The sequence below is a fragment of the Trichosurus vulpecula genome, chromosome 6, assembly GCF_011100635.1.
Source record: "Trichosurus vulpecula isolate mTriVul1 chromosome 6, mTriVul1.pri, whole genome shotgun sequence".
Classification (NCBI taxonomy): domain Eukaryota; kingdom Metazoa; phylum Chordata; class Mammalia; order Diprotodontia; family Phalangeridae; genus Trichosurus; species Trichosurus vulpecula.
Window position 1 is genome coordinate 33,213,715 of NC_050578.1, and position 25,126 is coordinate 33,238,840.

Consider the following 25,126-nt stretch of genomic DNA (forward strand, 5'->3'; position numbering starts at 1 on the left):
GCCTCTTTTATGTTAGATCTTTACTCCATTATACCTTTCCCTTTCCTTTTCTTCTAGTGCATTCCTCTTTCTCACCCATTAACTTTATTCTTTTAGATATTATCCTTTCATGTTCAACTCACATCTGTGCCATCTGCGTATATATATTCCTAACTGCCTTAATAATGAAAACATTCTTATAAGTTACAAGTATCTTCTTCCCATGCAGGAATACAAACAGTTTAACCTTAAATCCTTTATGATTTCCCTTTCCTATTTATCTTTTTATGCTTCCCTTGAGTCTTATATTTGCAAACCAAATTTTCTATTCAGCTCTAGTCTTTTCATCAGGTATGCTTGAAAGTTCTCTATTTCATTGATTGTCCATTTTTCCCCCTGAAGGATTGTGCTCAGTTTCGCTGAGTAGGTGATTCTTGGTTGTAATCCTAGCTCTTTTGCCCTCTGGAGTATCATATTTCAATCCCTCCAATCTTTGAATCTAGAAGCTACTAAATCTTGTGTTATTGAGACTGTGGCTCAATGATACTTTGTTTCTTTCTGTCTGCTTGCAGTATTCTCTCCTTAACCTGGGAGATCTGGAATTTGGCTATAATATTCCTTAGAATTTTCCTTTTGGGATTTCTTTCAGGAGGTGATTGGTAGATTCTTTCAATTTCTATTTTACCCTCTGGTTCTAGAATATCAGGGCAGTTTCCCTTGATAATTCCTTGGGAGATGATGTCTAGGCCCTTTTTTCAATGATGATTTTCAGGAAGCCCAAGAGTTGTTTGTTTGTTTGTTTTTTAATTATCTCCCCTGGATCTATTTTCTAGGTTAGTTGTTTATCCAATGTAATATTTCACATTGTCTTCTTTTTTTTTCCTTTTGGTATTTTTTATTATTTCTTGATTTCTCATAAAGTCATTAGCTACCATTTACTCAATTCTAATTTTAAAGAATTTTTTGCTTCAGTGAACTTTTTTCCATTTAGTCAATTCTAGTTTTTAAGGAGTTTTTTTTCAGTGAATTTTTGTGCCTCTTTTTCTATTTGTCCAATTCTGCTTTTCAAGACAGCCTTCTATTTGTGGGCTTTTTGGACCTCTTTTACAATTTGACCTAGTTTGTTTTTTAAGGTGTTATTTTCTTCAATGTTTTTGTGTTTCCTCTACCAAGGTATTGACTCATTTTTCATGATTTTCTTGCAGAACTCTCATTTTTCTTCCCAATTTTTCTTCTAACTCTTTTACTTGATTTTCAGAATCATTTTTTTTTTAGCTTTTACATGACCTGAGACCAATTCATGTTTTTCTTAGAGGCTTTAGATGTAAGAACTTTGACTTTGTTATCTTCTCTGGAATGTGTGTTTTGATCTTCTTTGTCACTATAGTAACTTTCTATATTCAGATTTTTTTTCAGTCTATTTTTCCAGTCTATTTCTTGATGTTTAACTCTTTGTTAAAGTAAGCTTCTGCTTCCATGGTGGTGATTGTACTGTCCTAAGCCTCTGGGTTTTTGTGCTGCTGTTTTCAGAGATACTTTTAGGGATCTGTAAGTTTTTACTTTTTCCATCGTGGTATGATCTGAGGTAGGCTTACCCAACATTGTGGGCCACTTTCAGCCCGCACATCTCTTGTAGGTCACCAAAGGATTTCAGTAGGCCCACAGAAATGCAATTCCCTCAGCAAAATTGACTATGCAAAGTTCCCTTAGGGCACACCTGCACAGCATAGGACTTTTTGCACCCTCCAAAAGATTTTGGGCAGCCCATGAAAATGAAGAGAATGTAAAACAGGCCTGTACAACATCTGCAGGCCTGATCTATGGAGAGGTATTTACTATTCTCCTGGCCTGTGCTCTGGTCTGTGAGCAACCACAAGCACTCTTTTCTGCCCTGGAACTATCATGAGGGTCCCTGCTTCACTGTTACTGTAAGCTCTGGGATACTAGCGCTTCTTCTTGTCCTGAGATTCCCTCCCAGGACTGTGACGCAGACCTCAATATGTGCAAAACAACAGAGTCCAGCCCCTAGTGCCAGCAAAAAAATCCCTTTAATCTTCTGAACAAGGCCTGCTCCTGGTTGGCTGGGGCTGGGTCTCCACTGGGATGACCTGTGCTGGACTGTGCTCCACTATCACCACAGTTGCAACAGACCTTTCCTACTGACCTTCTAGGTTGTCTTTGCCTTGAAAAATTATTTTGCCCTATCCTTTTGTGGGTTTTGCCACAGCAGAAATTGTTTTATGGCTTTATTTAAAGATTTTCAGAGGGCTTCTGGGAAGTGCTCAGGTGAGTTGCTGCTTTTTCTCCACCATCCTGGCTCCACCTCCCACAAATAATGCTTTTGATACTTCAACGAGGCAAGGCAAAAACAGAGATAGAAAATTGTAGACCAATTTTCTTACTGAATATCAATACCAAATTTCTAAAATAAAGTACTAGAAGGGAGATATACGGATCATATATTATGACAGGTAGAATTTATACCAGGAATGATGGGCTTTTTAATATTTGGAAAACTATAAGAATACTTGACCGTATCAATAACAAAAACAAAAATACTATGATTATAACAATAGATAAAGAAAATACTCTTCATAAAATATATCTATTCCTATAAAACATTTGAAAATATAGGAATAAAAAGATTTTCTTAAAATGATAAATAATATCTACTTAAAATGAAGAACAAACGTTATCTGGAACAGGGATAAATTTGAAGCCCTCAGAAGAAGATCTAGGGTCAATCAAGAATGTTCATCATCATCACTATTATTCAGTATTGTATTAAAAATAAGACAAGAAAAAGAAATTAGAGGAATAAAAATAGACAATGAGAAAACAAAACTATTACTTCTTATAGATGATATGATGGTATACTTGGAGAAATCTAGAGAATCAACCAAAAAACTAGCTGGAAAATTAACAACTTTAGCAAAGTTGCAGGTTACAAAATAAAGCCAAATAAATCATTAGTCTTTCTACATACTATCAATAAAACCCATCAGCAAGAGATAGAAAGAGAAAATCCATTTAAAATTACTGCAAAGAAATAAAATATTTGGGTTTCTACTTGCTAAGGCAAAGCCAGAAACTATAGGAACATAATTAGAGAACACTTTTCCCACAAATAAAGAATGATCTAGACATTTGAGGAGATTAATTGTTCATAGGCAGGCTGAGCCAATATAAAAAAGGCAATTCCAGCTATGATAATTTATGTATTTAGTGCCATATTATTCAAACTATGAAAGAATTCTCTTTTAGTACTAGAAACAATAATAACAAAATTCATGTGAAAGAACAAAAGGTCACAAATATCAAGGCAATCAATGGGGAAAAAAGGTGAAGCAAGCTTATCTAACTGTGACAGATTTCAAAGTATATTAAAGACCAGCAATCATGAAAATGATTTGTTACTGGCCAAGAAATAGAGCAGTGCATGAGTCAAATACTTTAGGTAATTGACTATAGTAATCTAGTGTCTGATAAACCCAAAGATGCTAACTTTCAGGATTAAAACTCACATTTGACATAATTTTCTGGGAAAAATAAAAAGTATCTGGCAGAAACTAGGCATAGACCAACCTCTTACACTGTATGCCAAGATAAGGTCAAAATGGTAAATGATTTAGACATAAAGGGTGATTCCATTAGTAAATTAGGATAGCATGGAAAAATGTGCTTGCTGTATCTTTGAATAGGGGAGGAGTTTATGACCAAACAAGAGAGAGAAGATGATGGGAATGAAAATGGATAATTTTGATTACATGAAATTAAAAAAGGTTTTGCCCACTAAACTAATGCAGCTAAAATTAGAAGGAATACCAGAAAATGTTTTAAAAAATTATAGCAAATTTCTCTAGTAAAGTCCTCATTTCTCAAATATATAGGAAACGGAGCCAAATTTATAAACATACAAGCCATTCCTGAATTGATAAATGGTCAAAGCACATGAACAGGCTGTTTTCAGAAGAAGCTATCAAAGCTATCAATAGTCATTTGAAAAAGTGCTCTAAATCACTATTGCTTAGAGAAATGCAAATTAAAACAACTCTGAGCTACTACCCTACACCTATCAAATTGGCTAACATGAGAGAAAACCAAAATGGCAAATTCTGGTGGGGAGGTGGAGAAAAATGAGACATTAATGTACAGCTGATGCTGTTATAAACTGGTCCAGCCATTCTGCAGAGCAATTTGGGACTGTGCACAAAAGGCCCTGAAACTTAATGTACTCTTTCATCCAGCAATGCCACTACTTGGTCTGTATCCCAAAGATATCAAAGAAAAGGAAAAGGGTCCTATTTATTCAAAAATATTTGTAGAATCTTTTACCATATCTGTAAAGAATTAGAAATTAAAGGACTACTTGTCAAATGTGGAATAGCGGAACCAGTTGTGGTATATGATTGTAATGGAATACTATTGTGCTTATAAAAAATGATGAGCTGGATGGTTTCAAAAAAAAAAACCTGGAAAGACTTAGATGAATTCACACAGAGTTAATTGAGTAGCAGGAGAATATTGTACAAAGTAACAAAATAGTGTAGTAGTGATAGTAGCAGTGAAAGCCTTAGCTATCCTGAGTAAGACAGTAAACCAAGACAATTACAAATTACATGATGAAAGATGCTATACTTACTCTCTATAGAGAGAACTCATGAACTCTAGGTGCAAATTAAAGTGTACTTTTATTAACTTTATTTTTCCTGTTATCTGAGTATGTTTTATTTTTCAATGTAACTAATATGGAAATATATTTTGCATGACTTCACATGTATAACTGATACCATATTGCTTGCATTCTCAATAGGTGGGGGAAGGGCACAAGAGAATCTGGAACTCAGAATTTTCAAAAGTGAATGTTAATTTTTTTACATGTAACTCAGAAATATTTAACAAAATAGAAATATTTTAAATGTATGGTGAACCTCTTAGTTCACCATATCTAGTATTCTATGATTTAACAAGCATCTATTTAGTGCTTACTGAGGAGAAGAGCATTGTGTTAGATGCTAGGGGAGATGAAATGTTTCTATAAGAAATGATCTCCTCCCTTAAGGTATTTATAATATAGTAAAAAAGATACCAACTGAAAGAAAAGATGATATTAAAATTTCATTTCTCAAAGGCTAGATTTGCTATATTCCTTCACTTATTCTTCTTTCAATCAGTGTCAGGTATTTTTAAGTTGCCTTTTATGTACTGCCACAATGCTAGATGCTGGATTTAGAAATATAATAAATAAAACTATTTATTTTCAGAAAGGTTCTTACTGCATGGCGGGATATAGTAGTAAAAAATAAAGGGAAAGAACTGCATGGGGAAGACAAGTGACTGATTAAAACAAATATCTGAAATCTGGTGTATCTAGAATTTTGTTTCCTTATCTTTTGTCTTTCCTCTCACATCTAAGAGCTAATGTAGAAAGAGAACATCTTACTTGTGAAAATATAGATGAGTTTTGAACTTTCCTCCATGATTCCTAGTGGTTTAAAATCACATGAACTCACAACATATATTCTTTCACCCTCTACTCCTATTTTGAGGGGAAAAACTGGGAGAGCTTATAAAAAATAAAGAAATAATGAATAATGAAGGTAAATTAAGAGAGGGAGAAAGGGTGATTGTAACAAGATGGAAGGAATGGAAATCAAAATATAAGAATTAGTGGCAATGAACAGCTGGTGCTATATCAGTAAGTTGACTTCAATTATTCAAGAACCTATGATTTCATCACTGAGGGTATATGGAGGGCAATAGTTGAAACAAATCCAAAAAAACACTACCATAGTAGATCCAGGAAGTTAATCTTGGGCTGATAAAACCCTAGAGATCACAGGACCATAAATCTGGAGCTTGAAGGAATGTTAGAAGACATCAATACAATACCCTCTTTTTACAGATGAAGAAACCACAGCTTGAGGTTTAGTGACATGATTTCCTGCTTTATGTTTCTCCTTGTCCTTGTATCCTGGGGTACCTTCATCAAAGACATCCATTTTTAGGGATAAAATAGAGCACTTCTAGTCAGGTCACAAGGAGGGGTGGCGATAATCGTGGTATTTTATGTGTGTTTGTATGTGTGTGAGGTGGTGTTTATGATTTATTTTTATGCTGAACTAAAACACCAAACAAATTATACATTTTCATATACACACTTCCAATAGTAGAAGAGAAAGGGAGATTGTATATGAAATAAATTGAACCTATAGCTTTCAAAGCTATCCTGCTTTCATGTGCTTCTTTCTGGCCTTCCTGCCATTCTCTCTGCAGTAAATAAACAAGCAAACAGATGAATGAATAAAAGATGTCTCAATCACCCTATTTTCATTTTTTCTTTTTTCCCTTAATCAATATCCCTATATGACGCCCCTCCCAACACACACACACACACACACACACACACACACACACACACACTCCCTCTCCTAGGGAAAAAAAAGGAAAGCCCTTATTAAAATATGCATAGTCAAGTCAAATTCTCACATTGGGTATGTCCAAAAATATTTGTCTTATTCTCCATCTCAAGTCTGTCTCCTCTCTGTCAAGAAGTGTATGAGACATGCTTCATCATAAGTCCTCTGGAATCATAGTTGATTTTACCATTGATCAGAATTCTCAATTATTTCAAAATTGTTTTCTTAGTTTATAATATTGTTATTGCATAATTGGTTTTCCTCAGTCTGCTGACTTCACTCTGCATCAATTGATACAAGTCTTCTTTCCAGAGGTCTCTGAAATCACTCACTAATTATTTTTATGGCAAAATAATATTCCATTCCATTCACATATCAATCATAATGTACTTAGCCATCCCCAATAGATGGATAATTAGATTCCAATTATTTGCTTACTATGAAAAGAATTATAGTAAATACATTTGTACATATGTATCTGCTAGCAATATTCTTTGCAAGTATTCTTCAAGACCCCTTTGCATTAGAGGAGTGTGGGTCATTCAGAATATGAAAGTTCTGCTCTAACATTGATCTCACCTTCATTCTAGCTGTTTATGGCTCAGCATAACTCCTAGGTTAAGAAGTAAGATGGTGATCACAGGTGGAGCCAAGATGGCAGAGTAAAAGCAAGGACTTGCTGGACCTCTCTCCCAAATGCTTCCATATTAATGTAAAAAATCACTCTAAACAAATTTTAGAGCTACAGAACCCACAGAATAACAGAGTGAAACAAGTCTCCAGGCCAAGACATTCGGGATGGTTGACTGGAATTTCTATTGCACAAGTGCTGGGAGTGGAGCACAGCCAGCGTGGGCCATACCAGCAAAGACTGGGCCTGAGCAGACAAGGCAGAGCAGGCCTTGGAGCACTGAATCATGGGTAGCTATGATGGTTTACAGACTTCTCAACCCACAGATGCCAAAGACAATTTAACACGTCAGTGGGAAAACTCTGTTGGACCTGGGTGAGAGAAGAGGGCAATCCAGCCCGAGCCCTGGGGCCATGGAAGTGGCTACAGGAGTAGCAGGAATAGCAGTGGCAGCTTCTGGAACTCCAGGCCCACGGATGGTGGGAGGATCAAGTAGCTGATCAGAGTCGGTGTGCAGGGATCGTTTGCTGGTGCTAAGGCAGGATTCCCTTGTTTTGCCCTGCTTGGATATAGATCAGAGTCCTGGGTGGAGGTCTGGGGGTGAGGAGGAGCACTGGTGTGGAAGAGCTTGTGGTGGCTGTGGAGAGGGAGTCCTCCTCACAGTTCTAAGGCAGAAAAGAGTTCTTGAGGTCACTCATAGACCACAGCACAGGCCAGGGGAGGAGTAAACACCTCTCCTTGGATCATACCACCTAAGAAGACCTGAAAATTAATAGGTGCTTAGAAGGAACTCTGAAAACAACTGCCCCAAACCCCTGAAATTTGGTACAGAGCACTCTCCACTCTGGAAGCAGAGTAATACCATGACAGAGCTCAAAAGTCAAGTAATTGGCTGGGAAAATGACCAGACAGCATAAAAATACTCAGACTATAAAATCTTACTTTAATGACAAAGAAGATCAAAACATACGACCAGAAGACAACAAAATCAAAAGCCTCCAAGCCTACATCAAAATTCTCCAAGAAATATATGAGTTGGTCATAGACCAAGGAAGAGCTCAAAAAGTATTTTAAAAATCAAGTAAGAGAAGTAGAAGAAAACTTTGGAAAAGATACGAGAGTGATGCAAGAAACCCATGAAAACAAGTTAACACCTTGCTAAAAGAGACCCCCCCAAATGCTGAAGAAATAAAATAGACTAACCCAAATAGACTAATAAAATAGACTAACCCAAATGGCAAAAGAGTTCCTAAAAGCCAATGAGGAGAAGAATGCTTTAAAAGCAGAATTGGCCAAATGGAAAAGGAGGTCCAAAAGACCACTGAAAAAAAATAATTTCTTAAAAATTAGAATGGAACAAATGGAAGCCAATGACTTTATGAGAAATCAAGAAATTATAAAACGGACTACCTGGAAGCCATGATCAAAAAACTTTCGAGAAAATAGAAATTGAAGGATTCCACTGGTTACCTCGTGAAAAAGATCCCAAAAGGAACACTCCTAGGAATATTGTAACCAAATTCCAGAGTTCTCAAGTCAAGGAGAAAATATTGCAAACAGCCAGAAAGAAACAATTTGAGTATTGTGGAAACCCAATCAGGATAACATAATATCTAGCAGCTTCTACATTAAGGGATCAAAGGGCTTTGAAGACAATAGTCTGGAGGTCAAAGAAGCTAGGATTAAAACCAAGAACCACCTACCCAACAAAACTGAGTGTAATACTTCAGGGGAAAAATGGATTTTCAATGAAATAGAGAAATTTCAAGCATTCTTGATGAAAAGGCCAGAGCTGAATAAAAAATTTGACTTTCAAATACAAGAATCAAGAGAAGCAGGAAAAGATAAACGGGAAAGAGAAATCATAGGGGACTTATTAACGTTGAACTGTTTACATCCCTACATGGAATGATGATATTTGTAACTCATTAGATCTTTCTCAGTATTAGAGTAGTTGAAGGGAATATGCATATATATACATATATATATATATGTATATATACACATATATAGACAGACAGCACAAGGTGAGTTGAATATGAAGGAATTATATCAAAAAATTAAATTAAGGGGTCATAGAGAAATATGAGAGAGGGAGAAAGGGAGAGATAGAATGGGGTAAATTATCTCACATAAAAGAGGCAAGGAAAAGCTGTTATAATGGAAGGGAAGAGGGGGTAGTGAAAGGGAAGGGGTGAACCTGAGTCTCATTGGATTTGGCTTAAGGAGGGAATAACATACACCCTCAATTGGGTATCTTACCCTACAGGAAAGTAAGGGGGGAAGGGGATATGAGGGAGGGGGATGATAGGAGAGAGGGCAGATCGGAGGAGGGAGTAGTCAGAAGCAAACATTTTTGAAAAAAGACAGGGTCAAAGGAGAAAATAGAATAAATGGGGGGGGGCAGGATACAGTGGAGGGGAATATAGTTAGCCTTTCACAACATGACTATTATGGAAGTGTTTTGCATAACAAAACATGTATAACCTATATTGAATTGCTTGCCTTCTCAATGAAGGTCGGTGTGGAGGGAAGAAGGGAGAGAATTTGAAACTCAAAGTTTTAAAAAGAAATGTTAAAAATTGGTTTTTCATGCAACTGGGAAATAAGACATACAGGCAATGGGGTATAGAAATCTATCTTGCCCTACAAGAAAGTAAGAGGGAAAAGGTCAAGGGGATGATAGAAGGGAGGGCAGACTAGGGAAAGGGGTAATCAGAATGCATGCCATCTTGGGGTGGGGGGAGGGAGAGATGGGGAGAAAATTTGTAACTAAAAATCTTGTGAAAATGAATGTTAAAAACTAAAAATAAATACATTAATCTATTAAAAAAAGAAGTAGGATGGTGAGTGACCATACTAAGAAAGCCACTGATGAGAGTGTTTCCAACACCTCTGAATAAGTGCCTGAATTGCCTGAATATCCTTGCAATAAAGTAGTTCCAATATGAAGTGATTTTCTTCCAGAGAACCCTCACATTTATTAATGTCCTTGGAGCTTTTCAAAGGGTTGATGCAGATTCCTCCCTTTAACTGTGCAAATTACCACTACCCCATGAATTAATAGATGAATTTTGGCTTGCTTTTGAAAACAAATATCACTATCTGGTATATAAAGTCTTGGGTGATGAGGTTCTCCAAACTTAGGTAGGCCTGTCCTCAGAGAACAGATGTCATTGCTGGGTTATAACTCCAAACCTGTTTGATTTGATAGAACCTGTTACAGTTTGGATTGCATTAACAGACCCTGCATGAAACCAAATCACCTCCAAACTATGATAAGATCCCCAAGCAGGATTTTACCAGAAATTATGTTGATCTTTTATTGTAACTCTAGAAATTTGCTTTTTTAAAATTTTTTTATTATTATTTAATATTTTAGTTTTTAACATTGATTTCCACAAGATTTTGAGTTACAAATTTTCTCCCCATTTCTACCCTCCCTCCAAGTCCAAGATGGCATATATTCTCATAGCCCCATTCCCCAGTCAGCCCTCCTTTCTGTCATTCCCCTCCCCCCATCCTCTTTCCCCTTACATTCTTGTGGGGCAGGATAGATTTCTATGCCCCCTATATCTTATTAAGATATCTTATTAAGATTTATCTGATTCCATGCCTTCCTGGGGAGGAGGGTGGATGGGGAGAAAATCTGGAACTCAAAATCATGCAGAACTGAGCATTGTAAAAGAAAAACAAAAAAAAATCTCAATTAAAAAAAAGAACACAAAAAGGAGGAGTGGTGTGAGGTGGAACAGGTTAGAGAGTTGTAACAACTAAATCCACAAAGTTGCCATGTCTTAAAATGTTAAGCAATTCAACATAGGCCACACATATATCATTATGTAAAACACTTTCACAATACTCATGTTGTGAAAGACTAACTATATTTCCCTCCATCCTACCCTGTCCCACTTTATTCAGTTTTCTCCCTTGACCCTTTCCCTTTTCAAAAGTGTTTGTTTTTGATTACCTCCTCCACCTATCTGCCTTCCCTTCTATTATTCCCCCTTTTTTATCCCTTTCCCTCTACTTTCCTGCATGGTAAGATGCCCAATTGAGTGTGTATGCTATTTCCTCCTCAGGTCAAATCTGATGAGAGCAAGATTCACTCATTCCCCCTCACCTGCCCCCTCTTCCCTTCCAACACAACTGCTTTTACTTACCATTTTTATGTGAGATAATTTACCCCATTCTATCTCTCCCTTTCTCCCTCTTTCAATATATTCCTCTCTCATACCTTAATTTTATTTCATTTCTTTAGATATCATCCCTTCATATTCACCTCACCCTGTGCCCTCTGTCTATATATATGTATATTCCCTTCAACTACCCTAATATTGAGAAAGGTCTCATGATTTACACACATTTTTCCATGTAGGAATGTAAACAAAACAGCTCAACTTTCTCTTTCTTGTTTACTTTTTCATGCTTTTCTTGATTCTTGTATTTCAAAGTCAAATTTTCTATTCAGTCTTTTCACTGAGAAAGCTTGAAAGTCCTCTATTTTATTGAAAATCCATATTTTGCCTTGGAGCATTATGCTCAGTTTTGCTGGGTAGGTTATTCTTGGTTTTAATCCTAGCTCCACTGACCTTCGGAATATTGTATTCCAAGTCCTTCGAACCTTTAATGTAGAAACTGCTAGATCTTGTGTTATCCTGATTGTAGTTCCACAATACTCAAATTGTTTCTTTCTGGTTGCTTGCAGTATTTTCTCCTTGACCTGGAAACTCTGGAATTTGGTGACAATATTCCTAGGAGTTTTCTTTTGGGATTTTTTTCAAGAGGCGATCTGTGGATTCTTTCCATTTCTATTTTACCCTCTGGTTCTAGAATATAAGGGAAGTTTTCCTTGATAATTTCTTTAAAGATGATGTCTAGGCTCTTTTTTCGATCATGGCTTTCAGGTAGTCCAATAATTTTTAAATTATCTCTTCTGGATCTATTTTCCGGGTCAGTGGTTTTTCCAATGATATATTTCACATTGTCTTCCATTCTTTCATTCCTTTGGTTCTGTTTTATAATATCTTGATTTTTCATAAAGTCACTAGCTTCTACTTGCTCCAATCTAATTTTTGAGGTGATATTTTCTTCAGTGGTCATTTGGACCTCCTTTTCCATTTGGCTAATTCTGCCTTTCAAGCCATTCTTCTCCTCATTGGCTATTTGGAGCTGTTTTGCCATTTGGGTTAGTCTATTTTTTAAGGTGTTATTTTCTTCAGTATTTTTTGGGTCTCCTTTAGCAAATCGTTGACTTGTTTTTCATAGTTTTCTTAACTCACTCTCATTTCTCTTCCCAGTTTTTCCTCTACTTCTCTTACTTGCTTTTCCAAATCCTTTTGGAACTCTTCCATGGCCTTAGACCAATTCATATTTTTCTTGGCGGCTTTTGATGTAGGCTCTTTGACTTTGCTGACTTCTTCTGGCTATATATTTTGATCTTCTTTGTCACCAAAAAAGATTCTAGAGTCTGAGTCTCAGTCTGAGTCTGTGTCCTTTTTCGATGCCTGGCCATGTTTCTAGCCAAGTACTTGACCTTTGAGTGTTTCGTCAGGGTATGACTGCTTGTAGAGTAGAGAGTGTTTTGTCCCAAGCTTTAGGGGCTGTGTTGCTGTTTTCAGAGCTACTTCTACTTCACTGTTACCACAAGTTCTGCTATAGCAGTGCTCCTCCTCCCCCAAGAAGCACCAACCAGAATTGCAACCTAGATCGAAGCCGGGCAAAGCTAGCCCTGCACTTGCTCTGAGCTGCCGCTTGATTCCTCCTACCATGTGAGCCAGGGACTCGGGAAGCAGCTGATTCTGGAGCTTCACCCCTGCACTACCTCTGCCACCCCCAGGGCTAGTGGCTGGACAGCTCTCTAACCTGATGTAACAGTTTACCCACTATCCTACTTTGTGGTCTTTGGCATTTGTGGGTTGAGAAGTCTGGTAACTGCCACAGCTCAATGACTCATGGCCTTAAGGCCTGCTCTGGGTTGACTCACAGTCTGGTCTGTCCCAGCGTGGCCCACGCTGGGCTGCGCTCTGCCCCTAGCACCGTGTGATAGAGCCTTCCCAGCGACCATGCAGGACATCTTGGGCCGGAGACCTGCTTCCCTCTGCTATTTCATGGTTTCTGCAGCTTTAGAATTTGTTCAGAGGCATTTTTTACAGGTGTTTGGAGGGATTTGGGGGAGAGCTTAAGTAAGTCCCTGCTTTCCAGCCACCATCTTGTCTCTGCCCCGCTGAGAGATTGTTAAAGACTAACTATATCAACTTTTATAATCTGGCTAAAGTTGCTTCAGCCTAAAATGACCTATTTCTCCTTGGCTTAGTGGCAACTGTATATAATTCCTACTATCTGAGAGACTAAAGCTGGCAGACCTTTTGAGTTTGGGAATTCCGAGCAGTATAGGGCCATAAATAGATCTGTGTCTGCACTAAGTTTAGCATTAATGTGGTAAAGATCTGGGAGTTAGGGGACCAGCAGGTTACCTAAGTTCAAATGAAACAACTCAGGTAGTAAATGGAACAGGTCAAGCTTTCATAACAAACAAAGTGGGACCATGACAATGCATAGCCCCTAAATGCCCAGCCTGATTAAGATAGAGAGATCCAATCTTAAAAATAGGAAGAAAATAGTAAAAGTTAATCACTACCACCACCTTCATTATCATTGCCACCACCACCACCATCATCATCATAATCATCATTTTTGTCAATTCTTGATCTTTCTGTGCAAAATCATAGGACATTGAATTTGTAGGTCTCTTTATTAGAACAGAGTCAAGAAGTAGAAAGGGCCTTAGATACCATTCAGTTAAGCTTTATTCTGCTGACAAGGAAACTGAGACCCATCCATGAAGGTCAAATGACTTTCTTAATATCATGTGGATAGTGTGTGGCAGAGTCAAATTTCAAATTTAGGCTTCCTTGTTCTAATTTCAGTGTTTCTGCCATACGACCATACTGATTCTACTAAATTAATGGACAATAGACTAAGATATTAAACAAATTTCCATTTTAGGAATCTTTGGAAAAAAAGACTAAAGCCAAAGAAAAATAAACAAAAAGGTGAATGTCTTCTTCATTTTACTTATTTATCCTATAAATCTTACATTCTTGACTCTTAATTCTGTGTATAAATGATACCATAAATAAACCTAAATAAGATGAGATATTGTTTAAAGAATATGTCATGGGACTATTTAAGTTTTCTCTAAATAGTAAAGCTTTTATAAATTATCACACCTGGCAGAAATTTTTAACTTTCTCTTTTTTGTTTTATTAATATAAGGGGAATAAAGTATATTGTAATGAGTTTTCTAGAGATTGTGCAGATATGAGGCTTAAATTGTAGGGTAAATTACTCTTAAAAAGCGGGAATTCAGGATTCCTAGTAGCAAATTGTCTGATAATCTCATAGGATCTAGATCTGGGGATGATATTAGAGATAATTTATCCCAACCTTTGCGGTGTAGGGTGTGTTAAGGGAGGACTGGTACCTCTGGTATGATGGCTGCCAAGCCCTTTTCAGGGCTGCTTTCCACCTTTGGTGTCTATCTGCTCCACCAACTCTCACCTGTGGCTCCAAGAAGCTGTGGTATGCACAGTGTGACACACCCCAGTGAACTGTTTCAGCAGATGGGCTAAACCAGGTTGAAGGTAAGCATGGGGTCTCAAACCCATTGATGAGTTGGGGTGGGGGTGTCTCTCTAAAGCATGTGAAGACTTGCCCTGGTGCAATGGGTAGGTGAGAACAATTTTGTTCCAACGGCTAAGAAGGCAGCTAAAAAAGGCTTTGTGGAGCACTTAGAGCTTGATTAGACATCGAAGATACCAAGGTCATCCATGGCATCTTGAGCCATCACCAGTCATCTTGATTCTGTCCTGCCACTGGACTGTGATGACTCTGGAGGGAGAGTGAGGCCGATGACTTCATGCAACTTTGCCTCACCTAAATTCAATTTACATGTGAATCAAAAGACATAACCCATATCATCTCAACCTTTATACCAGTTTATCTCAATCTCTTTTCATTTTATGCTGAGGAAACTGAGGTCTAGGGCAATAAAATGATTTGTTCAAGGTCACAAAAATAACAAACAGATCCAAGATTTCCACTCAATTTCAAATCCATTATACCCAACAAATTAATAAAAAACATTAATAGGTTTTATTAAGTAGGATTCAAACCCTATATATTTTCAAAGAAGACTGATGCAGTGAATGACCTTGGCATCTTCAATGTCTGACCCCACAGTCTGCTTCAGCTGTCTTCATGTATACTGGAACAAATTGTGTTCATCCACTAATTCCACTGAGGGAAGTCTTTACATGCATGGGACAGATGTCTCACTAACTCGCCAACAAGTTTGAGGCCTGTCAATTATCCTTAACCTAGTTGTCCTTTCTGCCAAGAGGTTTTCCTAGGGTGTGGTCTGTGGGCATGCTATAGCTTCTTGGAGCCACAAGTGAGAGGTGAGTGCCAGGTGGACACCAAAGGTGGATAAGGTCTAAGCAGGACCTCATATCAGAGGTTCCAGTCCTCTGTGAACACCCCATACACCCTAAGAAGCAGGGTATAGATTTTGGAGAGACTCTTCTGTAGCAGTGCTTTGCACAACTGATATTTTTCTATTCAATTTCATCCCACCTACATGTACCTGTGTTTTGGTAATTAAGGTGGGACTTTTTTTTACTGTTTTCTCTTTTAGAATGCTAAAGTAATCAAGTGTCTTTGATTAAGTCTTATTAGGTGCAAAGCCCCAGGCCCACACCCTTTTGCTGATTAGGTGTGAAGCATTTGGGCCTTAAGAAGGGCATATAAACTCAGAGGTTAGCATTTTCTTTGGGGATCTCACTCACTGGAAGAGTGTTGATGTGGAAACTCTGGGTAGCCACTGCAGCTCCCCAGCTTTGAAGAAAATCCAGATGTTCGTGCTTCTCTTTTTGGTAACTATGTATGTGATATCTTGATCAGACAAAGCCTGTCTGTTGAATTGTGTTATTTGATCTGTTGATATTTTCTGTTTGTAATTTATATTTGTATTTGCTCTGAAGTTCAGGGTGCTGGCTTTCCCCCTAAGTGAATGATATATGTATGTTTGATTAAAGTGAGATTGATATCCACTTAAAGTTGCTTTCCTTAGAAAAGTAGATCAAAGAACCTGTGCTGGAAGCTCTTTTTGCTGGTCTTGTTGGGCCTTACACCCCTATAGCAGCTGCTACCCATATTGTTGTTACAACCTGTTCCTATCCTTTCAAAGTTCTTTTTTTTTTTTATAAATTTCTTTATTTATTTTTAGTTTACCACGCACAGTTCTACATAGTTTTGAGTTCCAGTTTTTCTCCCCTCCCTCCCCCCTCCCTCCCCAAGACGGCATGAAGTCTCATATAACTGTCATGTATAACTTCGCATTGAATTAATTTATGCACTAGTCAAGTTGTGGAGAAGAATTTTGACCAATGGAATGAATCATGAGAAAGAAGAAACAGAACAAAAAAAAAAACCCAAAAACAAAAACAAAAGAGAAGCAGAAAAGGCGAGCATGTAGTGTGCCTCAGTCTGTATTCAAACTTCGCAGTTGTTTGTCTGGATGAAGATAGCATTCTCCATCGTGAGTCCCCTGGAGTTGTCCTTGCCCCTTAGGTTGCTGAGAAGAGCGCAGTATGTCAGGGTTGGTCCTCACAGAATCCATATATCTGTGGCTGTGCACAACGTTCTCCTGGCTCTGCTCCGCTCACTCAGCATTATGTCGTGTAGGTTTTTCCAGGTTGTTATGAAGTCTGCATCATCCCCATTTCTTATGGCACAATAGTATTCCATTACCTTCATGTACCACAGTTTGTTCAGCCATTCCCCAATTGATGGGCATCCCTTTGATTTCCAATTCTTGGCTACGACAAAGAGAGCCGCTATAAATATTCTTGTACATATGGGTCCTTTTCCCGCTTGCGTGATTTCTTTGGGATACAACCCTAGAAGTGGTATTGCTGGGTCAAAGGGTATGAACATTTCTATAGCCCTTTGGGCATAGTTCCAAACCGCCCTCCAAAATGGCTGGATCAGCTCACAACTCCACCAGCAATGCAACAATGTTCCAATTTCCCCACATCCTTTCCAGCATTTATCATTCTCCTGATTTGTTATTTTAGCCAATCTGACAGGAGAGATGTGGTATCTAAGAGTTGTTTTGATTTGCATTTCTCTAATCAGCAGCGATCCAGAGCATTTTTCCATATGCCTGTAGATAGCTTTAATTTCTTCCTCTGAAAACTGCCTGTTCATATCCTTTGACCATTTCTCAATTGGGGAATGGCTTGTATTCCTATATATTTGGCTCAGCTCCCTGTATATTTTAGAGATGAGGCCTTTATCAGAGATACTAGTTGCAAAGATTTTCTCCCAATTTTCTGCTTCCCTCCTAATTCTTGTTGCATTGGCTTTTTTTGTACAAAAACATTTCAATTTGACATAATCAAAATTATCCATTTTGCATTTTGTAATGCTCTCTATCTCTTGTTGGGTCATGAATTCTTTACTTTTCCACAAATCTGATAAGTAAACTATTCCTTGCTTTCCTAAATTACTTAGAGTATCAACTTTTACTCCTAAATCATGAACCCATTTTGACTTTATTTTGGTATATGGTGTAAGATATTGGTCTATGCCCAGTTTTTGCCCTACCATTTTCCAATATGACATAGATATTTTTTAAAACCATGAGCTAATATTATATACAGTAGAGAAATACTATATATATTCTCATTAAAAGAAACTAATCTGCTTACTCAGGATTTCTGTCTAACATGTTCTTTTAGAAATCTCACCAATAGCAAACAAAGTTTAAAAAAAAATTAAGGAACAAATATAGGCAATGAAGAAGTTAAAATATCTCTATGTTAAGAAATAAATTAATGCATGGAAAAACATTCCCTGCTCTTGGTTGTCAAATAGATATAATGTAAATGGCTATAATTCCCAAACTAACTTAAAATTTTAATGCAGTGCCAATCAAAATAGCAATAAATTATTTCATAGAATTGAAGACATAACAAAATCCATGTAAAAATAGATGGACAAAATTATGAAGATATATGAAGAAGAAAAGCATTGGAGAGAAACTGGTACTACCAGATATCAAATGTACTATGAAGTAATAATTATTAAAACTGTCTCATTCTGGGAAAAGAATAGGGAAATAGATCAATGAACCAGAATAGAAAACTCTGAAATAGAATTCAAGAAATATAAAAGATTAATGTTTGATAAACTTGTGCTTTAAAAAAAATCCTAGGGAATTGGACTGCTAGTCAATAAAATATTCTGAGAGTATTAGATAGGTGCATAGCATAAAATGTTATTAGATCCACATGTAATACCATACACCACAATAAATTGTAACTAGATCAATGATCTATTTTTTTAAATCATAAAAAGAAGCAAAAGGAATACTATGTTTCTTTCTACTGTTTAAAGGACAGACTTTAAAAAAAAATCAATCAACCAAATAGAAGAAACACTTTAAAAGAAAATCAATGAATTTGATTATAGAAATATTAAAGTATTTTTTTTTCACAACACAAAGCAATGACACTTAAAATTAAAAAAAAAACACTTGGAAAAATCAACCATTTCCCATAAAAGGAATACTTAACAGAAATGAAAAAAAAAGTTAAAATATCTCTACATTTCAGAACAAATGAACTCACTGAGAAAAAAAAAATAAAAGTCTGGCATCTAAAATTTTTATGAATCTGGTTCCTGCTTACAAGATTAATAAAAGACCTTTCTGGAGTAATTGTCAAGGGACAGGAATAGACAATTTTCAAATTAACAAATATAAACTTTTAATAATGATGAAGCATTATGAAATAGCCTAATTATCAGAAGCTGTCCCTAAAGTGACAAAAATTTAAAAAAATATTTAAAAACACCATAAAATCCACTGTTGGCAGGGCTGAAGGGAAATAGGTGCTCTAATCCATTGAGGATGGGATTGCAGAATGATACAAACATTTTGGAGAAAACTATGGTGATATGCAATGAATCACAAAATGGATCATCTTTCTACCAAATCATTCTAGTGCTAGATCTCCATCCCAAAAAACTTAATAAAATGGGATGGGGAGAATTGATCTATTTGTAAAAGTTCCATATAAAGAAACTCATTTAAATATCTTTAAGAATACTTTTGGTCTAGAAAAGGACTACCTCTTAGCTCATTACCATACAAATAAACTTATATTTTCTTCCAAATTATGGTAAGCTTTTTTTAATATGTAGAATATTTATTCATTTGGAAATTGTTATGGTATGAGATCGTACATGGTGAGACTTAGAGCAGGAAGGGATAAAAGAGTTTGTCTAGTTCACACATTGTCCTCACCCCATCTCCTCACTTTATAAATGAGGGAACCAAGGACCAGAAGGGCAGAATGACTTGCTCTGAAGTGCCCTAGATAATGTAGGATTTGAACTAAAGTTCTTCAACTCCAAATCCAACTTTACACCATACCATAGTGAGTTCATCCTATTTTCACAAGACTGTTTTCTGTTTTCATGTAGTGTATTGATGAATAAATATTCATCTCTTAATAATTTGGGACTTGGGTTTATTGAATATGAGATTGCCATGTGCATTTTTTTCTGTATTTTGGAACATATGGTCCATTCAATCAATCCATTTTTCATTTTTTCCTATTTTTTATCCTGTACAAAATAGTTTTGGTAATTTCTTTTTTTTTGAGATATAGTAACATCTGGCCACACTCTTTCTAGCTTTATAAAACAATCCACTATATTTTCTGAAACTTTTGCCTTTTTATCCAAATGAATTTTGATATTTTGTCTACTTCCATAAGACATTATTTTGGCAATTTGATTTGTATACCACCAACTCTTTAGAGTATTCATATAATAGTATCATTTTTTTAGTATACTGGTACAGACCAGCCATGAACATTGGATACCTCTCAGCTAATTAGGTCTCATTTCTTTGAAGATTATTGTGTGGTTATAACTTTATAAACTTTATAGCAAAATAATCATATGTGACTGGATAAGGTAATTAACAGATAAAATAATCAATATCATTGTTATCTTAAATGGGACTTCTCCCTGTGTCAACCTTTTCTGAGTTTTCTTGGTATCATGCAGAAAGGCTTATTTTTTGGCAGGGATGGGGAGCCAGTGTTAGATTTATTTTGTATCTCTCTTGATTGTTGATGTGCATACTGTTGTGTAAATTATCATATCATCTGTAAATAGAGATAATTTTGCCTGTTCTCTTTCTATCGTCATTCCCTCAATTTATTTTTCTTGTTTTGATGCTCTGGCTAGTAGCATTATGTCAAATGTATCTTTGGTATCTTCATCATGGATAGTCCCTCAGTGATGCAGATAGGTATATTTGCACACACATCCAAAAATATATACAATTCCACATATCTAAGTATAAGTGTCTATTGAGAAAAATGTGCAAAATTGCTAAATATTACATTGCAAATATAGAATTTTAAATCTGATCTTATTTTAATTTACTTACAAGATACCCTCTTTTTTTAAAATTATGCTCAAGGGGAGTTACTTTCTATATCTTACTGTTTATCAGTTTAAATATTTGATGTTGTTGTAAAGCAGCAAGATCAATTTTTGATACATTATATATGTATAATTTTTTTTTACCTCATAGTCAAAAATGTATATTTTTCATTTACTCCCTCCACTTACATGTTCTTAAAAATACACAACCTCAAGTCCTTCCCTATTTTTATTTTTCCTCCCCTATTAGTTTTCTAAACACTTCTAGACTCTTCTTGGCTCTGCTTCAGTGGCATAATTTTCACCTTTTCTCCCTCATTCCTTTGTTGATTATCCCTCCCTCCGTATAACATGGAGTCCCCAGATCCTGTCAAATAACCCACACACCTATTTCCAAAGCCGATTTTCCTTTAAAGGTATGCTACACTTGAATTCTGTTACAAATAGCAAAAATTCAACAATGCTTTCACTGGGGATCAATAATTATGTAGATGAATTCTGAGGGAGGCGTATGCTATATAGGATTTTTTGTTTAGTAAGATTTGCTTTAACTAGATAAACAAAACTCTGTTACTGTTGGCCATCTGCCAGAAAATGAAAATGGTCCTGTTTAAAAAGAAATTGATTTTTTTTCCATAAAAAATAATTAGGCATGTAGCCATTACATCTTTACAAATAGTCAAGGAAGAAAGGAAGGAGGGAATGAAGGAAGGAAGTGAAAACTTCATTATCTTTGGTGCATAAGGAAAATCTCTTGCTTTCAGAAACTACCAGCATTTTCATTTATTCTAATTTCATGACTATGTCCTGCATAGCAAGGTGGTGTGGTGCAATGAAAAAGATGCTGTATATAAACAGAGAAGACATGGGTTCAACTCTAAGTTTTAAAGCTATGTGACATTAGGCAAGTCACTAGACCACTCTGGGTGTCTTTGTTTCCACTGCAAAATGCAGGAAGGGAGGTACACTAAGACCTTCTAGCTCTTCATCTATTATTAAATGATCCTAAGGCAGGTGTTACCTGATATTTCATTCGTTCTGATAAGCTAAGGTCAGTCTGTATTATTGCAAAAGCAGCCAGAACTTGGAATTGAAGTTGACTACTTCATCTGAACAAAGTTTCATCGCTTTTACCATGTTTATGTAGAATCAGTGATCAGCATTCCCCATTGACAATTCTCATTTAAGGCAATTCTGTGGTGATAAGTTTTAAAACTCATCTTGTCTGGTACGTAAGTTTGATGATAAAGGAGAAAGAGGAACAAATATGAATGGTTAAAACAAATTACCAGTATTATAAACATGATTCAAAGTAGGTTCCCTACTGCTATGGAGAGTAGTAAGGAGAAACTGTTGTCAAATTCCTCACCACTCCACAATCCCTTGGTTCATGGAGCCCATCCTTGACATCTTGCTATTACTTCCTTTGTTTCTGTGGGTTCCATAAACACTTTAGAAAAAAAAAAAACAACATATTTTCCTTCTTGCTCTTGTTTTCCATGTTCTCTGTAGTAGTATAACACCCTCTCAGATGCTTTTTAAGGGAAATTGATTAATATTAGAAGGGACACATGGTGGGGGGAGTATAATTAGAGAGAGAAACGGCTAAGATTGAAAATTGCCGGGTTTTATGGTTTCATCAATGAAAAAAAATTAAAAATTTATTATATGCTAAGTTCTGGAAATAGTTAGGAAAAAAAGAGAGAGTCTGTTCTTAAGAAACTCACTCTAATTGGGGAAGATAAGACATAAAAGAAAATTCAGCTACCATAAAGATAAGAGGCCTTTGAAGTCTGAAGGATGGGATGGTAGGATGGATACCAAAGCCCAGAGCTCCTTAGGTTATATAAGTAGTTCAGATGACAATATAAAGAGACTCATAGGAAATTAAAGACAGAGAATATGGTAAGACCTGAAGACCTTGGAGGCAGTAACAAGGCAGTTAATAAGGCCTGGTGGTCTTTGATTTCAAAAGAAGGAATAAGATTCTTGACTCACATCTCAACCATCCCTGTGAGTCGTCAAGCAGATCAAGCAAAAACAAGGGAGGAAGGCACCTATGATGATCCCTTCTTCAGTCCCACTATTTATTTATCTCTCTGATCTCCCTTTGCTTATTCTTGTCCTGGGTATTAGCTCGTACTAGCTCTCATGCAGCAGATTCAACTGATAAGCCTGTGTGATATTTCAATCTTCTAGAATAAGGGTATTGAATCATTTTTATGAGTCATGGATCCCTTTGCTAGTCTTATGAAACCTATGGACCCCTTCTCAAAATAATGTTTTTAAAAAGAAAAAATAAATATATTTAAATAATAAATATATTTAATATGTTAATTAATTAGTAAAGTACATAAGTTTATATAATTGGCTTTCTTTGTAATATAGATTGCATATTGTATATAAGTAAATGTATGTATAATGTATGACATATATATGTATAATGTATGTGTATATATGTATAATATATGTGAATATATGTGTGTGTGTATACATATATATTATAAATTTTCTGAACCACAGATTAACAACCCCTGTTCTAGAATCTATTTTCCTTTCCTTCAGCTTTGAGACTAGGAACTTGCAAAGAGAAAGTTAAAGCTTCACTGTAGTCATCCTATATGACACAGGCTCTTACCCAATATATTTGTTTAATTCAAAATGATCTCAACTGAATGGAGTACACGAGATTTTAACAGATAACGTATAGTCTTACACTTGGGCTCAAAAAATAATTGCATACATATAGAATAGGGAAGATATTGCTGAATGGCAATCCATGCCATGCCTTAGCCCTATGTGTGTGGGGTAGGAGGGGAGAGAAAGGTAGTGGGGTGGGGAGGGTGTTGGTTACCACAAGTTCAGTAAGAGTCAGCAATGCAGCTAATATTACCTTTGGCTCCATTTATAGTACCAAAGTGTCCAAAATGGGATGATTTTGTAATCAGTGCCCAATCAGAGCGAAGATGGAATAATTTAATCAGGCCATGTCTGGAACATTATTGTCATTTTAGGATGGTACATTTTAGAATGACCATGTTCAAAGGAGAGTAACATAGATGATAGAGGGTAGTGTTGTTGGAATGCAATATGGGTATCTGATAAAAGAAATGAGAATGAAAAGACATTATAACCAAGGGCTGTCATGTGAAGAGGTGTTAATTTTTCCCATACACTCAATCTGATCAGTACCACTCCCAGAACCTATGAACATCTGGAGGGATCGAAGGCAATTGAGCTGAATTACAGCATTGTCAAGTCAAGTCACCAAATAACTACTTGCTTTGTTCCAGAAATGGTGCTAAGTGCTGGAGATACTAAGAAAGACAAAAATAGTCCCTCCCCTCAAGGAGCTTCCATCGTAAAGGGGGAGACAACATACATAGAACTATGTAAAAGAAGATTAATTTAGGATAAATGGAGGTAATCTCAGAGGGAAGGTACTACCAGTGAATGCTTGAGGGATGAGGCAGGAAAGGTTCTGTGCAGAAGGTAGGATTTGAAGGACACTAAGAAAGCCAGAAGGTAGAGACAAGGAAGAGTATTATAGGTAGGAGGGACAGCCGGTAAAAAGGCACAGGGTCAAGAGACAAAATGTCATGGATGAGGAAGAAGGCCAGTGTTTTTGGAAAAAGGGGAAAGGAGGGCTTATGTGTGTGAGGAATGAATGAAGGTCCATAACTCCTTTGAGGAAGATCTTAAACATAGGTTACAAGGTTTGGCTATCCTTATGAACTCTCTACACCAACAGAATTTCATAGAAACTAGATGTTGTAGGAAGTACACCAATCAGCTAAAAACATTCTCCTTACTATACGTCCACCCTAATTTTTGTTGGTATTTGCATGCTGTTGTGTGTCTTTGTGTTTGTGTGTGTATGCGTGCATGTAGAAAAGAGGGAGACCTGTCTAACGTATCAGAAATTGTAAGGTGGAGTTCTCATATCCTCTTAAGTTTCATGACGTTTCCTCTTAAGCAATTAATTCCTCTGTGTGGTTAGAATTATTTAGTTAAATCATTTAGCAGATGGCTGGGGGGAAATATCATGCTTTTTTATTAGGCTAATGAACTACTTCCCAGACTTATTGTCCATTTCCTTTATTTCTGGCTTGGTGGTTTTTCCTATCCTCCCACCCGACTATTTCTTCTTCCAGTGATTCTCAACTAAATGCTCTCTACCATTTCCCCCTGCTCCTGTAAGGTGACTTCTTTGCTTGAATATATTTTCTCATTGCATAACTCTATTTAACTGTGCTCAGCTAATATCCTTCCATTGCTATATTCTAGTTATGTGTCATTACTCAAAAACTCTTTGAAATAACTTCTTCCTCCAAGTTACCTCATTGCATTAAAATTTCTAATTTGCTTGAAGAGTTAGGAAATAGATTTGAACTTTCATTGTAGAAAACTTCTGGGTGAGATAACTCTTCTATCAAGGCTGGTTGGCAGCTTCTTTGCCACTTACATTCTTGTAGCATTGCCTGGAGCATTGTTTTCAAACCCAAACTGAAATAAATTGCTGTGTAGCATATTGACTTAGAAAATCACAAACCAGAATTATTTATCCACT